Here is a 17,113-nt window from a genome sequence, read left to right on the forward strand (position 1 = left end):
CCTACAAACTCTGGTATCATTTATATCTTCATAGTGCCCCTCCTCTCTGCTGTAATAGACCACTTTAGCCAGCTTCTTTCTCATAGGCTTTTTAGGCTTTGCTCAGATGCTAGTCCTCTATGTCTTCTAAATTGAAGTGATACGTACTATGCTTCCTACATGGTCTTTAAAAAAAAAACAAAAAACCTTTTGGTAGATATATGTGTGTTCACAAAACACTTCATTCACAAAACACCTGCCTCCAAAGAAAGCTCTTCAAATCTCCTCCCTCAAAAAAAAAAAAAAAAAAAAAAAAAAAAAAAAAAAAAAAAAAAATAAAATAATAAAGAAAGAATGAAAAAAAGAAAGAATCTACCTATGGGTGTGAGAGATTTAAGAGTTATATAATGAGATCACAGACACCTATTTCTGAAAACTTCATCCTTGTCTAGAACCTTACTTTTGAATGTAGGCCCTCTCTGAGTCACGTATTGGGTACTAATTATGTATCACTGTACTAAGTCTTGTCATACCCACCCTTTCATCTCAGTAAGAAAGGTATTAATATCATCCTCATTCTGGAAACGAAGAAACCAAGGGCAGGGAAGTTAAGAAATATACTAAAGATCATATTATTGACAAACAGTGGACCTAAAATTCAAAACCAAAATCATGTCTCCTTATAACGTAATCTTCATCATACTTTCTTTGTTTAAAGGTCCTTTTTCCCTATCAGATTGTAATTTCTTTCTTATTCCCTTCACTGTAATGCTCACCTATGTTTAACCACTGATATGGTTCTCAGTTTATTATGCAACATAAGATGGTGCATTGTTTCACATGGTATATAGGGGGAATGAATTTTCTTTTTAATAAAAATGGCAAACAAAAGAAGCAAAGCAAACTTAAGAAGAAAAAAATCCCAAAGCATAAAATGCCATTGCTATAATAACCAAATAAAAAAAAAAACCCAGAATAATCCATTGTTTTTGTCTACAAAAAATAAAAATTCAATTTTATGCTGAATTTTACACTCATTTTACAGATGTTCATGGGGCTGTGACCAGCTGCTGCATGAAACATGCTATTTTAATTATTACAGAGATGTAACTAACATTGCCCACTGCCAAACTTCCTTTAGTGCATTTCATTTCACATCTTAGTGTCATGAAAAGCTATCCTTTTTTTGAGTAAACATTTATCATAATATCAGGTAAATGACGCTTCTATTTTTGCCTTAGTCTCTAGAAGAGGGTTGGACAAAGTATAGCCCATGGGTTAAATCTAGTCCACTGCCTGTTTTTATAAATAGTTTTATTGTTACATAGTCATATGCATTCATTTATGTTTTGTATATGACTATTTTCATATAAAATGTCAGAGTTGACTAGTTGCCATGGAGTCTGTATGACCTAGAAGTTCTAAAATATTTACAACATGGCCCTTTAGAGGAGAAGTTTACCGACCCTTGCCCTAGAAAGTTTAGATTGGCATTTTCCTTTATATAAGGCCCTGCATAAAATACTGCTGCATATTACCCTGCCCTCATGTTTCTCAAAAGCACAAAAGTGACTTTTTTAACTTAACTTTTGCCCATTTTTTATCATCTATATTTTATTTTAGTTTCTTGTCTTTGTTATTATACTTTCCATATATTTTTAGCAATTTTAAATTCATTTTATTTTATTGTATTGCATGAATCTTCAAAAGTCTCAGTTTACTTTTGGAATAAAATGGCATAAAAGCAAAATAAAATAAAATATTCCATCATATTATATGCTATTTTTTGAAAGTTGTTTCAAAGTGTTTTTGCTTTAAGTGAAATTGAATATAAAGAAATAAATGAGTACGTAAACAAGAAACAAAATAAATTGTTTTGTTGAAGTGACTTGAGTATTTTATTGTTTTGTTTTGATGAGACACCTTCACATATTTGTTTTTCAACTTTGAAAGGTTTAGAAGCATTAGTTGATTATTTTAACAGAAAAAGACTAACACAAAAAAATATGATAATTCATTTTAAGCTATATGCTTAATTTTCTGATAGGACGACAGCAATGTATTTATTACAGGGTGAAGCTGAATTAAGATCCATAATCATTTATTTATTAAAAGCACTAAGTATTACCTTTTAAAAGTAAAATTAAGTTTTATTTATTTTTTATTTCTTTATTGATTTTGTGTAGGTAAGTAGAATGAACATTAATGTTTTCCTATGTCTCTTTATAATAAATGGGATATTAAGTTGGGCATGTGTTCTTCATTTCATGAAATGCCATGTAATTAGAATACATTATTACAGAAACAACCATTGTGTGCTATACTTTATATATCTATGAATGATACATATTTACATGTCACTGGAAACAAATAAAATCACATTGACTTTCTAACTGAAAGCTTCTGTTTTATCTAATACATTGTTTTCTTAGCAAATTGCACAGTTCCTCTTTCTTTTTTTAACTGTTCTCATCTAAATCTTTCATAATATTTCTCAAAATTTATTTTACTTTATAAGATTCAAAAATACATCAAAAAACTATACAAACGTCACACTACAAAGATTCCTATCTTGACTTCTAACCAACTCTAGACCACATTAAAGGTTATAAATTCAGTGTCTCTGATTCAATACTAAAAGGACTTTTACATTTTCAATGTCCTTCTGGTTATGAATATATGGCAAGTATTTGGGAAGAAAATACAAATTCCAAGACTTTATTCCAAGTACTTTGGTTCAGTTTCCCATGCTTCAATTAGGAGATTAAGTGAGATAATTCCATACTGAATTTTCCAATTTAAAAAAAAAAAACAGGAGGCAAGTCCTTGTTTTAAAGAGAGTCTCTCTCAGTGGAATCTGTTGTGTTGCTGGTCAAATCCTACTCTTCAGGTATATGGTGATATAAAATGTACAGCTGTGTTACTCTTCCTTTTTGTTTTCTGCCAGATTTAAAAATAATATTTTATTTTTTTAATTGAGAGAGAGAGCACAAACAGGGGGGAAGGGTAGAAGGAGAAGCAGACTCTCTGCTGAGCAGGGATCCTGATGCGGGACTCAATCCCAGTACCCTAGGATCATGACCTGAGCCAAAGGCAGACGCTTAACTAGCTGAGCCACCCAGGTGCCCTGTTTTCTGCCAGATTTAAAGGAGATTCTTCTGTATGTTGACTTCTAGATGAAAAGCAAAGAAAATCTGTCATCATGCTTAAGTCCCCTGGGCTGGCTTTTGAGATCTCCTATTAGAGACATTCTAAAAATTATCTGTAGTCTGAGGGCTCAGAACCTTGGTTTGTCTAACCCAAAGAACACTGAAATAACAACAAAGACACAAACTTTCTGGTTAGCTTAATGATATATCATTATGAATATTCAGCCAATGGCTTCAGGGAAATCTTTGTCTTGTCAAAAAGATCCACAAGGCTTGAAGGGGCTAGAGAATCCTAGAAAGGCTGGGAGGAGTTGATAGGTATTTATTGTCATTTTACAAGTACCATAGATCTTGCGTGTTTTTATATTTTTATTTCATTATTTTATTGTATGAGTAAAACAGAATAAACCATAAGGGATTTCTGGATACTATTTTAAAGTTTTGCAGCTCAAAAAGTGGTTATTTATTTATCCAAATAATAGATATACCAATTTCTGATTATATAAGATTGTTTCAAGTAATGCCCAAGTATTATCAGAAAAGCACTTTCAGTCATGTTTTTAGATTTTTCAGAAGAGTTTAACATTGAACTGAATTGTTTTCCTACAATCCTTACCTAATTGGCTCATTAAAGTTCTTGTTCAAAATCACTGTAATGGGTAAGATTCTTTGTCCTTCAAATTCTTATTTACATTAGATTTCACTGTGGCATCACTAAATAAGAAAAAATAACAAAATAGAGTGGGTGGTTTGATTTTAGGGGAAAAAATCTTTAAATGAATCTTTGGTTTGCCTGCTCTCGCTACCTCATTAATCCTAAATGGTGTCAGTCAGTTGAGTCTAATAGCTGTGAGTGTTACTACCATGGTCAGTTCCAAATTATAGTATTGATTAATTGATTGTCTTCTTCCAGTTGTGAATTATATTAGTGCTGGCTCAGGCAGCCTGGCTTAGGGCCAGAGCTTAATTTTCAATGGAAGGCAACAAGCAGTTTCACTGTTTCACTGCTGTGGTTAAGCAGATGCTAAGAAAACAGAAAGCTTTGGAAAGACAATTTGACAAAATGGAATGTACTAAATATAAAGAATATGCACTCATTTACAGTCTCTCTTCAACCTAGAGAAACAAGTAGGAAAGGAGTAAGTCAAGAATTCATCATTTCTCAACCTCAGACTTCTAAAAGTCTTAAAGCAATTGACTGGAAGATGAGAATAGGAAGGAAGAATGATGGTCCAGAATGACAATGAGCCAGCATTTGTATCTGTGGAATTAAGTCCATTCAAGAGAAAAGTGTGGTGACTGGTACTTTCAAATCAAGTAGAACTTAAAGTGGATTATGGGTTCCACTACGTCATAGGTATAGCTGTCCCGGGAAGCTTAAAAAGCACCTGCCATATTGTGGCACCACCAGGGGAGCAGTACCATTTTCTTAGAGTAATATAAACATTACCAAGTTGAAGACAAAACTAGAGGCACTTGTTTCTTGTTAACGCTCTGCTTTAATGAGGAACACAAAATGGATGGGTGTGTTTATCATTGATTCTTGTGGGATGGGAAAAGCTAAATGGGGCATTGAGAGGTTAATAACTTTCACAGATCCATAACTTTGCGTTTGCTTGCTGCCAGATCAATTCTTTTTTCCTACAAAATCTGAGGGGAAAATTGGTGTGGGATGGAGTGACTGATTATAAAATAACATTCACATTAAAATGTATTTATAATCATTATTGGTATTTCTTCTCAATATGAACAAAATTATACTTGATTTCACAGAGAATTAGGAAGAAAAACTTTCTTCCTCAAGTAAAGGAAATGATCATGAAAAAAAAATGAGGAAAATGATTCCAGGCGTTCTAAACTTGAAAGCTTTAAAATCAATGTTTAGACAAGAGTGATAAATGGAAGTTTATAAATGGGGAAAATTGTGAATATGTGAAAAGCAAGGTCAAATATGCTGATGGGAATTAGAATTTTGTAGAAGTAATTGATATCAAAAAGGGGAGAAAGCCTGCAAGTACACATGTCAATGAGAAAAAAAATTACTCTTCTCTAAGTGGTACTAATTTCAAGATTATTAATGATTGACTATATACATACGTATATATATATATGAAAATCCTTAATAGAAGCAATTTTGTAAGAACTTATTGGCATATCCTACTTTAAAAGTTCATAGAATAAATCTTAAAAATATATAAAGGTATAGGAATTCTTCATGGCTGTTTCAATGATATGCAGCAGAAACAAACTTAGAGTTGAGAAATTAATATATTCACTTAATTTTTAAAGATTTTATTTATTTATTTGACAGAGAGAAAGGGAGCACAAGCAGGGGGAGTGGGAGAGGGAGAAACAGGCTCCCCACTGAGAAGGGAGCCGGACGCACGGGGCTCTTGATCCCAGGACCCTGGGATCATGACCTGAGCCAAAGGCAGATGCTTAACTAACTGAGCCACCCAGGCACCCCAATATATTCACTTCTTAAAAAATATTATCATAGGTTACTGCTTGATAGGTGCTAAGGATACTTGAGGGTGGTGATAAAAACAAACCCCATGCCTTTAAAGCAAGCTGTTGAGTGGTTCGTAACTCAGGTAACTCATCCTACATATGATACTACAAACCTAGTGTACTAACAACTTGAAAAATAAATGCACACTTGCATGGACTAATTACTCAGGTGGTCACCTGGAAGACGAAACTATGGTCTTAGCTCCTTTTGGGAAGGATCCAAATAAAACACATCCTGGTACAATCCTCAGCATTTAGCACAGAAACCCTAGTCTAAACGGGTTGTCCATGAATATTTTTTTGAAAGAATGAATGCATAAGACCAACTTACTGCCAGTGGCAAGAAATAGCTTGATAAGAACATACTAACCTTAAAGAGACATAGCAATAAAATCATTAATAAGATCTTAGCAAAATTAAAGTGTTTGGGATCTAATACTCAAATATAGCTAGTTTTCCTTCTCCCCCATTCCCTCTTTTCACCTGAAAAAATTTGATTACCCCTTAGACTCAGGCATCATTTTCATTTCTGTAGAAGTTGTTCCTTACCTATTTGGAGTAGATTAAGCAACCTTATTATGAACTACTGTGTTTCCCATATTTGGGGAATATTTGCAATCTCCTGTAACTGTTTCTTTAATTGGCTGTGCATCCTAGATGGACTATGTCTGTCTTATTCCCCTCTATGTTCCCTAGGCATTAGCAAAGGGTTGGGCACGTAGACAGCTACTTGATTTTTCTGGTCCGTGTCATTATTTATCCCTCTTTCTTGCACCCGACATCTAGTTTGTCTGCAAATCCAGGTAGCTTTACCTCAGAAGCAATGCTTATCCAGAATTAGCCACTTCTCCCACACCCAAAGCTATAACTTGATCAACCTCTTGACTTCATAATTGTAATAGCTTCTGTTCTAGTACACCTATCACTGCTCTTGTCCTTGTTAGTCAGTTGTTAACCCAGAAGCCTGAAGGATCCTCTTAAAATATATACCAACCACATTAATCATCTGTTCAAATCTTCCAGGAGATGTCTCGTCTGACTTAGGATACAAGCCAAAGTTCTCACTAAGAGCTACAAAAGTCTTTTCTTCCGATCATCCCTTGTATGGGGCACTCCAGCCACAAAGGCTTTCTCGCTACACCTCACTTTAGGTAATTTTCCTCCTCGTGGCCTTTGGTCTTGCTGTTTCCTTTCTCTAGAATGGTCTTCCTCTATTATCTATGGGACTAACTTTTTACTATATTGAGAGTTTTGCTTAAAAGTCTCTCTCAATTCAAAATTTCTAAAATTTCAGTATTTTCCTTACCTGATACTTTAAATTTCCTTTTGTGTTTTATTTTTCCTGTTAGTACTAATTCTAAGTGATATTCAGCTGGTAGAATGAACTTTTATTCTGAGTGGCTGGGTGTCTGTTTGATGAGTTCGTAACCCATTCTCACTGGCTGTGAAATATTGTAAACACCCCTGCTCATCACTATGTAATATGCTCTGTATCTACTTCTCTTTACCATCTGCCTCTCCTACTCTAAGGAGTGTTTCTGTTCAACACTGTTCAACATTGTATCACCAGCATCTGGAGCACCTGTCTACTATAGGAACTCGACCTGTATGCCCTTCTATTAGCCAATCCGTGCTTCTGCATTAGACGGTACGACAAAATAGTGTTATTTGCTTTTATGTTATCTCCATTTAATTGATTGTGGACTCCTTGAGAACAGCTATCTTTTTTTCACCTTTATCCATCTCCACCATCTAGTGTAATGACTGGTTAATAAATATTTAATGAATGAAAAAAGGATTTTGTGCATAACCACAATCACTCATTTAAGATACACAAACTATAACTATGCCTTCATTTACTATGTTTACCTACTTTTCATCAAGGTAAAATTATTTATACAAACTTTCATTGGTGCAAATATAATCTTATAAATGATATATTCCTAATGTTTACATTTATCTGCCTTGAAGATTTTCAGTAGCATAAACCTTGTGATTAAGGGGAAAATATTATATATACACAACCCTCTCTTGGCATTACTATGGGTTTAAATAGCAGTAATATGAAGACCTTAAGCAAATTTTAGACAATGGTTTTCAACAGAGGATATGTTATAGATTTCATAATTCCATTCAATAACTACAAATGATTTCTGATCTTTTAAACTATGATACAAAAATATGATTCTGAATAGGAAAATCTGGGATCAGATTCAGAAGTCTTTTTTTTTTTTTTTAGTTTGGAACTATTTCATGTGCTCAAAACTTAAAACAAGAGATTTAAAAAAATTATCTTTAGGTTTGCACCATCACCACAAGAGCAATAAACCCCTAAAATCTTTGCCAATACATTTATAAGATCATACAAGGCATGTTTATCAAATGTACAAAAAATTGTCTTAACGATTCCTATAAATGTAGGACCCAGAAAGTTACTGCTCCTTTTGAGAAATACTGTCCTCCCTGTGTGAACCTGTTTTGTAACTTTGCTTTTGATATTACCCCTGACTGAGGCAACTCTCCCATGTTTTTTTTTTTCCTTGTTTTTTTTTTTTTTAAGATTTTATTCATTTTTTCTAGAGAGAGACAGAGACAGAAAAAGAGCAAGCATGAGCAGGGGTGAGGGGCAGAGGGAGAAGCAGACTCCCCGCTGAGCAGGGAGCATGAACATTTGATCCCAGGACACGGGGATCCTGACCTGAGCCAAAGGCAGACGCTTAACCACCTGAACTATGCAGGTGCCACAATTCTGCCACGTTTAACACAGCCCATCCTAAGCACTCTTAACTTTATCCCACTGAATATGTAAGAAATTGTTCAGATACTAGCAAAAGCTCACATTACTTGGAAATGCAGAGCTAAATGCAATGGGTAGCTTAATTCCCAATTTTGGAGATCTCAAAACAAACAAAACACAATAACAAAAGCATAGCCTTTTAGATATTCTTGAACTTAGCTTCTGGGTGATTCTTTGTAGCTGAGTCTCTAAGCCCTTCCCGTGTACAACAGACCTCCCACTACCAAGCACCAAAATTTAATGTTTCAGATAATTTCATTACTATCTGATATTTCACCCCCCCACCTTCTTATAGTCTGTAACTAGGAAAACAGTGGAAGAGAATGAGGCAGATAAATATGGATACTTAAGGACTTGACACCTAAGAAATTTCTTAACTTACTAGTTGTTCTGGTTCTATACTCCACCACCTATAACTGAATTTGACTGGCATTTTTAAGTTTATTTATTCAGTCATTTATTTCTAGAGAGTGGAGTCTACCCTTGTACGAACATAATCTTGGATGATTTGACCATTAAAGTCACTCTGAGGAGGAGTTAGAAGTCAACCTCTATTTAAATAGGTGATGGGTATTAAGGAGTCCAGTTGTTGTGGTGAGCACTGAGTGCTGTATGTAAGTGATGAATCGTTAAATTCTACCCCTGAAACGAATATTACGCTATATGTTAACTAGCTGGAATTTAAATAAAAACTTAAAACATTTTTTTTAAAAAAGTCAACCTCCATTTTTAGCTCTATTCGGTCAGCATTAGGAATAAGAACCTAAACTGTACTTAGGTACTTGTCTTCCCTCTGGTCCGTTTCTGTTAATTTGGATGTAGATAATTAGATGGTCAAAATGTATCCTTAGTTTGGATATATATACATACAGGAGATATATATAAGTCCACCCTAGTTAAAATTTTTTTTTTTGCAAAGCAAGATTTTCTTTCTTTTTTCTTTTTTTAATGGAAAAAATATTTTTTTTTCTTTAGGAGCAGTTAAAAGTTCAGAGAAAAATTAAGGGGACCTAATTGTTTTTTAGCTTCCCTCTCTAGAAGTAACTTGATGATTATGACCAAAAATAGGGTGGATGATTTACACTTTATAATGATTAATATATACTATTGTCAGGGAGAATGACATAATCACATAATATAACTACCTTATAATATTTTAAAAGATTTTATTTATTTGAGAGAGAGAGAGCATGCATGTAGGGGGAGGAGAAGTGGGAGAGGGACAGTCAGACTCTGTGCTGAGTGCAGAGCTTGACATGGGACTAGATCTCACAATCCTGAGACCATGACCTGAGCTGAAATCAAGAGTCGGACACTCTCCTGACTGAGCCATCCAGGTGCCCTTAAAATTTATTTTATACTATTTTATTTTTTGTCATTATGAACATAAATTATATTGAAATTATTATTTTTTTAATCATCATGACTTTCTTGAGCAATTCAAACAAGCCGAACTGATAGTCTTTTTGATTATGTTGATGTTAACAGCAAATTGTTATGTTTAATCCTGTCAATCTTGACTTAAAATGATAAAAACAACAAAATAATATAAAAATCAACATAAGATCTATACTAGTCTATGTGAAAAATGCTTTATCTAGGTTTTGGGTACTTTATAAGAGAGACTGGAACTATACAAAAGGTGATTTTAATTTAAAACTCTACAAGTACATTCAGAGCAATAGAGAGCAGCCTTTCCACATACTGAAGGTAGTTTGTAGATATCATTTGTCACATCGTGTTTAATTGTAAGTATCAATCTGAAATGTGAAACATACTATTGATGTGCTAGGAGTAGGCATCAGACCATGAACATCTGAAACTCAAGTTGTAGAAGGAATGGTTGAAGGAGCTATGGATATCTTACATAGAAAATAGAAGACAATGAAAAGAAATAAAGGCATATAGGTCTTGCATTCATTTAAGGAAGACATGTCTTGGAATTAGAGCTATCCAATAATGAAAATGAGGTTAATGTATAGTTCAAATCACAGACTGGCTGACTGTGCATCATGGAGAAGTTTCCTGTAGAGTACGATATTGAACTATGTGAACTTCCCTAGTTTTTATGCCTTGAATTTGTTTTTTCCATCAAAGGATAATACGGCCTTAAATGCAGAGTAAAAAACACCTGAGTCACAGATATATTACCAAACATCTTTCTGGTCTCGGCAGGTCATTTGTCTTCTCTGGGTCTAAATTTGTCATGTACAAACATAGTCTGGAGACTTTAAGGTCTGTATTAGTCCTAACATTCACTGACCATATAAATATAGACATACTGAAACAAACTTTAAGTGCACTCATGGTAAAGAATCATTACAATTATGAATTTTCAGAACTGGAAAGTATTTAGCAGCTCTCCCTCAAGTTGTTAAATTATACATATCACTGTTCTTACACTGACTTGTTAGTAAATAATTTTAACACGTCTTTTAAATACAATGAGTAATATGAAAGTTTTGGTTACTACCCTTGAATACAAAAATTTAACTCCCTCAAGGAGAAATGCTCAGAGAACACCCTGCTGAGCTTTCTTCTTTTGACCATACAGTCTGTGTACACAATTAACCTTCCATTAATTAGATTAACTTGTTCTTTACTTGGAATTGGGAAATTAATACTGTAATCAAAAGTCTCTAATACAGATCTAAATATGCCCCCCCCATGTGTAACATTGATTACTTCTTTACTAAAAAACCTGAAATCTGGTTCATTTAATGGATGCCTTACTTAGCAAATCTGCCTTATTTCTCCAAAATGGTGTAGTCGGAACTTTATAAACAATTCTTAAAATCACCTAAAGAAACCTTAGTATTTCTGACTTTCTTAATTGAAGAAACTCCAAGAGTTAACTAAAGTTCCAGAAGGTGACTTTAATTAAATGAAAGTATTTCTAGGCATTGGCATTTGTCCTTATACTAAAACATGATACCGCAAAGCATATAATCAAATGTTATCATTCACAAGAAACCAAATTACACTTGCCAAAATAAGCCAAGCACTTGGCTGTCGAACTCACAATAATATTATGTTCACCCTATATATTTGTGAATTTCCAAATTCAGACAGTTTAACAGTTTCTGGCTAGCATTAGCTTAATTCAATTATGAAAAGTGACAGTGACAATACATAAAGAAGAAAACTCATTTAACCAAATTGGCTAAATTTGGTCAATGAACCCAGGGCAAAATATTTTGAAACTTTAATTCAAGAACGTTATAGTCATCATTTACAGTATCTTAGAGGGACGCCTGGGTCCTGGGAACGAGTCCTGCATTGGACTCCTTGCTCAGCAGGGATCCTACCTCTCCCTCTGCCTGCCGCTCCCCCTGCTTGTACTCTCAATCTCTCTCTCTCCCTCACAAATAAAGAAATAAAATCTTAAAAAAAACCACACACAACAGTTTCTTAGATATCCCATAATGTTCTCAAGCAGTCATTAAGTGTCCATGGTGTCAGGGCACTCTTTTAAACATTGCGAGGAATAGGAAGATGAGTAAGAAGATAAAGACACTCCCTTCAAAAAATTTCCCATCCAGACACTTAAGGAGGAACTTCCAGGAGAGTGGAAACCTCATGCTATTTAGTTAGATGGCTTTGGTTCTCTCAATTCAACGCAATCTCAAAACATAGTGGCAATTGTCTCTGCAGTTCCACCTGGGTTCAAATTCTGATACTACTACTACTACTACTTGTGTGACTTTGGGCAAGATATTTAGTTTCTCTAGTTCTCAGGTCCCTATCCCAACATGGAAATAAGTCAAGTATGGACCTCAGAGGTTTACTATGAAGAATACATGAGATATGTGTGAGATATGAAATTATTATGTATATCAAAAATAAAGTTTAAGTACATTTAAGGGATGAAGGATACTTCAAATAAGAAATCTGTCTTTTTCTGGCAAGATTAAATGTTCAATATTTTGTAATATGTTAGAGTTAGTAGCGTGCTTTTAAGACTGATTATCTAACATTCACGGACTATGGACTACAGAGGGAAAGAAGAATTTCTAATGTAATGCCTTAAAGCAACACCACTAGTGAGCTGGTGATCTCAGACAAATGGAGGGGAAGACAACTTGGGAAATATTAATCAAATATAATGCTATAAATAAAATGTTCTGGGCTTCACACAATTGTTTGACAAAAAGTCTTATTTTTTTTAGGCAATCTGAATAAGACAGGGTTGGAAAGAACAAGATAGATTTGTTAAGTGACAGAAGAGCCTCTTACAAGACATTAGAAATGAGTAGATATTAATCTGAAAAATACTTCGGACCTGGTTCACATCACTGTGTTTGGTGTATTGGGAACTCTGTAAGATGTAAAAGTCAGAAAGTTTGTGGTTTAGATTCTTGTTCTAACTCTTATTAGCTGTGAGAGATCTTTGCTCCTTGACCACCAGTTTCTTTATCTGTAATCAGAAGCTATGAGAATGCCATGCAAAGCCCTTTACTTCATGCTTGACACATCTTAAGGGCTCAGTAAGTAGTACCAATAATAATCACTGTTATTTCTACTGTCACTTCTGTGATAAGATGAAGAGAGTTACACTATTTTGTTTCCATTTTTATTCATCTTGAATATACAAGCATGAGATACTGTGCTCTTTGACTCATCTATCTTGTCTCCAGAAGGTAAACTTCTAAAACGCATTTCATATTTCCACTTTCAAACATGCCTATATGTGGGCAAGTAAGTTCCTGACATTCTAAGTTTCAATGAAAATAATAATGATAACATTTACAGACTACCCAATATATCCCCTACTATATGTTAGGTTCTGTTCTGAAGGACTTTTCATATAAAACTCATTTAATCCTCACAACAGTCTAAGAAGTACGTACAATTATTATCACCATTTTACAGATGAGAAACCTCAGACACACACAAGTGAATTATTTGCCTAATATCAAACAGATAGCAAATAGTGAATCCAGGCAAGTCTTGGTTTAGAACCTATGCAATTTGCCCCTTATAATAGAAATGATTTGTTCTGAAGAAGCTATATCATAAATGGAGGTATGTTTGAAATATTTTTATCGACACTAGATTAGACAGAGATAGAACTTAAAAGAAAATAGGAACATCATTTGTATTATTAGTTCTATGGGAATAAGTACTTTGGATTCCCGAACAACTGGTTTTTAAACTTACTCTGGAACATGATGTGCTCAGAAAATAGAAGCTGATTCTATACAAATTACTGAACCATAAAACAGAATGATTAATATTGTAAGAGAATCATGAACAAAGACACAGGAGTTCAGAAGACAGCATCATTTTGACAAAGACACAGGAGTTCAGAAGACAGCATCATTTTGACTGGGAGTATTCAGGAAAGCTTTATGGTGAAGGTGAGCTGAGTCTTAATATATAAAATAGAAACAATGAGGAAATAAAGGGGAAACAGGCTGAGAGCCTGAAATAAATTTACTACAACCTCTCTCTTGTTTGTTCATTCAATTCTCATCTAATTTGACTTCAATTATATCTGGTTCTGAAAGAACTTTGTGTGCCTTTTCTGTATATTAATATTCCTTTTTTCTTAGAAATATAAGAAACATCAACTAAAAAATGAAGTTAACAGAATTTGGGAGGTGGCATTCTTTCCTTTAAGCTGGGAACTTAAAATTTTTAGGAAAGAAGAGTATTTAAGCATGCTAAGTAACTTTTAAACTTTGTAAACTTTATTTACACAATTTGTGTTTAGAAACCTCAATTAAAATCATTTTAGTTTGTTTTATAATTCATAACAAATTTATACAGGCTAATAGTTTTAAATGGTAAGCCAACAGATCAAATATTTTAGAGAAAGTGTAGGAATGATTTATTTCAGAGAAGTATCATTTTAAGATCAGAAACAAAGTATTAAGCTGCAATGGGCAAGAAAAAAATGGTAGAGGATTTTTATCAAAAAAGTATTATCACAATAGATGAAATGTTCATATTACAGGAAGGATATGTAAGGTAACAAAACTGCGTTAATAGCAAAAATTTTGTTGCAAAATACTGAGAACTAAATGCATCACATTATAACCTGTTATTGTTTAACAGAGATTAAACATCTAAAATTTTGCTTATCTATTTGCTAATCTGTTTTCTCGCTTTATTCCCTCATTAACAACAAATAGCTTTGTAGCTTCCAGAAAAAACAAAACAAAGTATTTAGGCGAGACCACCGCCGAGGGCTAATAATTTCATAGCAGTAACAGCTAAATTCAATCAACATTTAAACTATAGGCATCTGCTGCTCCAGTTGAAAACTTTAACCCATTGTTAGATTTCCCACACATTCATGACTAACATCATCCATGATTCAGAACTGAAAAATATATCCTTCATGGACAGATCATTTCTTAGTCGTTCCATTGTTTTGAGTGTAATTTTATTTATAAAAGAAAAACTGGTTATCCATAATAAAGAACCATTTAATCTTAGCATATTTTATAAGAGGACTATAAGGTGAGTAGAATACAATGTTTGACTATTCCTTCCTTGCATCCACTCCAATCAGTATTTGTTGAATGCCAACTATATAGCAGGCCCTGCGTTAGGTGTTAGAATCCAAAGAAGACAAAGAAGGGTTAAGATGTATTGCAGACTTACCTCGTATCACCCAATGTAGGTATTCTGACAGTCCCTGGCCTCAAGAGATTCAAAACCTAATTAGCAAGACAGAAAACATTATTTTAAAAACAATATTTCAAACTCTAAATTGTCTTTTATATCATATTTCTGCCATCATCTTTTTTAAGGTAGTTTGAGATGGAGAGGAGAAAAAGCAAGAGGGTAGATGAAAAGCTGGTATCAACTTTATGTGATAAAAATCTTCAGTTGAAATACTGAAATGCCAAAAGTTAACATGGAACTTTCTTTTGTCTATACACTGTAAAGCAGTGAATATTGACTCTTCCTTAATATTTTGGATTGCAACTAGCGTGCCTGACATAAAATGGCCAGACTACCTTCTTGCAATTGTTTCATCAAGTTTACCAAATGTCTCAGTTTGTTACTTCCTGAAATTGCATGATACATTTCAAAACTTCCATCCTTTCTTCTTTATGCAACTGGATGCCACCTAGATTGTTAAACCCTGGAAGTCAAGTTAAAGCAAATCCTCATTTGTCATACTCACCCTAGGACTAGTGAGTATGAAGTTTTCTAAATCTTCTAAGTATTACATTTATGTAAAAGAATCTCAATTATTAATTTTTTTAAATCCACAACTCTAAAACAAATTAAAAAGTCAAGGTATCTTAATTTCTCAATGGGATCATTTTACAAGTTTTAAAGACTATCCTAATGATTCTTGTTTGTTTTCATAATTGCTTCCTTCTGTCTAGACCACTGTCTACACACTCTTTACCATGTGTTCAATCTTTGCCAAGTTGTCATTCCACATGGAAAACATTCTTTGACATCCTGCCCCCTCCAAGTTTTGCTTAGAGATATTTCCTAGATGCTCCAGCAGTTCTGTATATTTCGTTGGTGCATTACATTGTGTTACGGAAACTAGCTAGTTGTTCACCAAACTGTTTCCTTTTTCCTCCTGTTATTGAGTCACACTAAGTTTTGCAGATAGATATGCCCATGTGACTGAATCCTTCGCAATGGAATTGAGCTAGATATAAATGATGGCAATATCAGACCTGGCCTTAAAACGATCTCATACATGATCCTTCATTCAATGTTCCCTCTTCCAAGTAGAATCCCTGAGGGCTTCAGGAGGAATGATCCATAAGACAGAAAGAGCCTGGTCCTTCAGCCAAAGATCTCAGGATCACCCCTCACCCCCAGTAATGAAGTCTACTGATATTAAGGAGTTACAAAAATGACCATCCATCACCCCACCATGACTAGGAACATCTATTGGCATTGGAGTTTTGTGTAAATGAGAGTTAAATTTCAGTTCTTCATGCCATTAAATTGTCAGGTGCTTGTTATTGTACTTAGCCTACCCAGACTGTGACTGTTTGATTTGTTTGATCTCTACCATTAGGTTGTAAACTATAGTACCCCCACAGCAACTGGTTTTGTTATGTTCCAGGTTTTAGCTGAGCCTCTGACATGGTATACGGTACATAATTTTCTTTCTCTCTCTCTCTCTTTTTTTTTTTTAATAACTTGGCTCTTGCGATAAAATGTACCATGAAAATTTCACAGGAAACATTACTCTAAATACAGTTATTCCTTTGGTGGGAAATGCAAGGCTTCATTTAGCACAGCCTTCAAAATACCTTTCGGTAAATACCTTAAAGGTAAAATCTGATTTTGCTTAGGAGTTCAAAGCAAGTGGAAACATCGAAACATTCTTGCAAAACTGCTTTCCTAGGCTTCTATTTGCAGTTTTTCCTACAACGGTGAGAGCATTACAAAACCTTAGTCAGAAGTAATGGACTCAAAAGCTCCTTGAGATAGTTGCAGTGACTTGGAACATCCTTCGAATCTCTACTGGGGTTTTAATGCCGATAGAAAGAAAATGAAAGGTAATTTTCTTTCCTTTTCAAAACAATAACCAATCACAGAACCCAAGACCTTCTGCTCTTCTTAAAGTACAATGAAATAGCTTTTGAAGTTTAGACAAAAATAGAGACATCTGACAAGCAATATCAAGTCTCAGTCAGCATGCCTCCCTGTATTTATTGCTGACACACATCTCTTCCCCACCCCC

At 34.2% G+C, this 17,113-nt stretch overlaps 1 protein-coding gene across 31 annotated transcripts in view; it reads right to left on the reverse strand.

Annotated features, from left to right (window-relative positions):
* The window catches only part of PTPRD (protein tyrosine phosphatase receptor type D), a 2,142,161-nt gene that overhangs the window by 806,044 nt on the left and 1,319,004 nt on the right, over nt 1-17,113 (reverse strand). For all 31 annotated transcript variants that reach the window (XM_034663855.1, XM_034663876.1, XM_034663861.1 and 28 more), the window contains one exon: nt 15,049-15,104. The gene's annotated coding sequence lies outside the window, so the exon portion shown is untranslated. The remainder of the gene's footprint in view (nt 1-15,048; nt 15,105-17,113) is intronic.

Source organism: Ailuropoda melanoleuca, chromosome 7 (assembly GCF_002007445.2).
Source record: "Ailuropoda melanoleuca isolate Jingjing chromosome 7, ASM200744v2, whole genome shotgun sequence".
In the NCBI taxonomy this organism is placed as follows: Eukaryota; Metazoa; Chordata; class Mammalia; order Carnivora; family Ursidae; genus Ailuropoda; species Ailuropoda melanoleuca.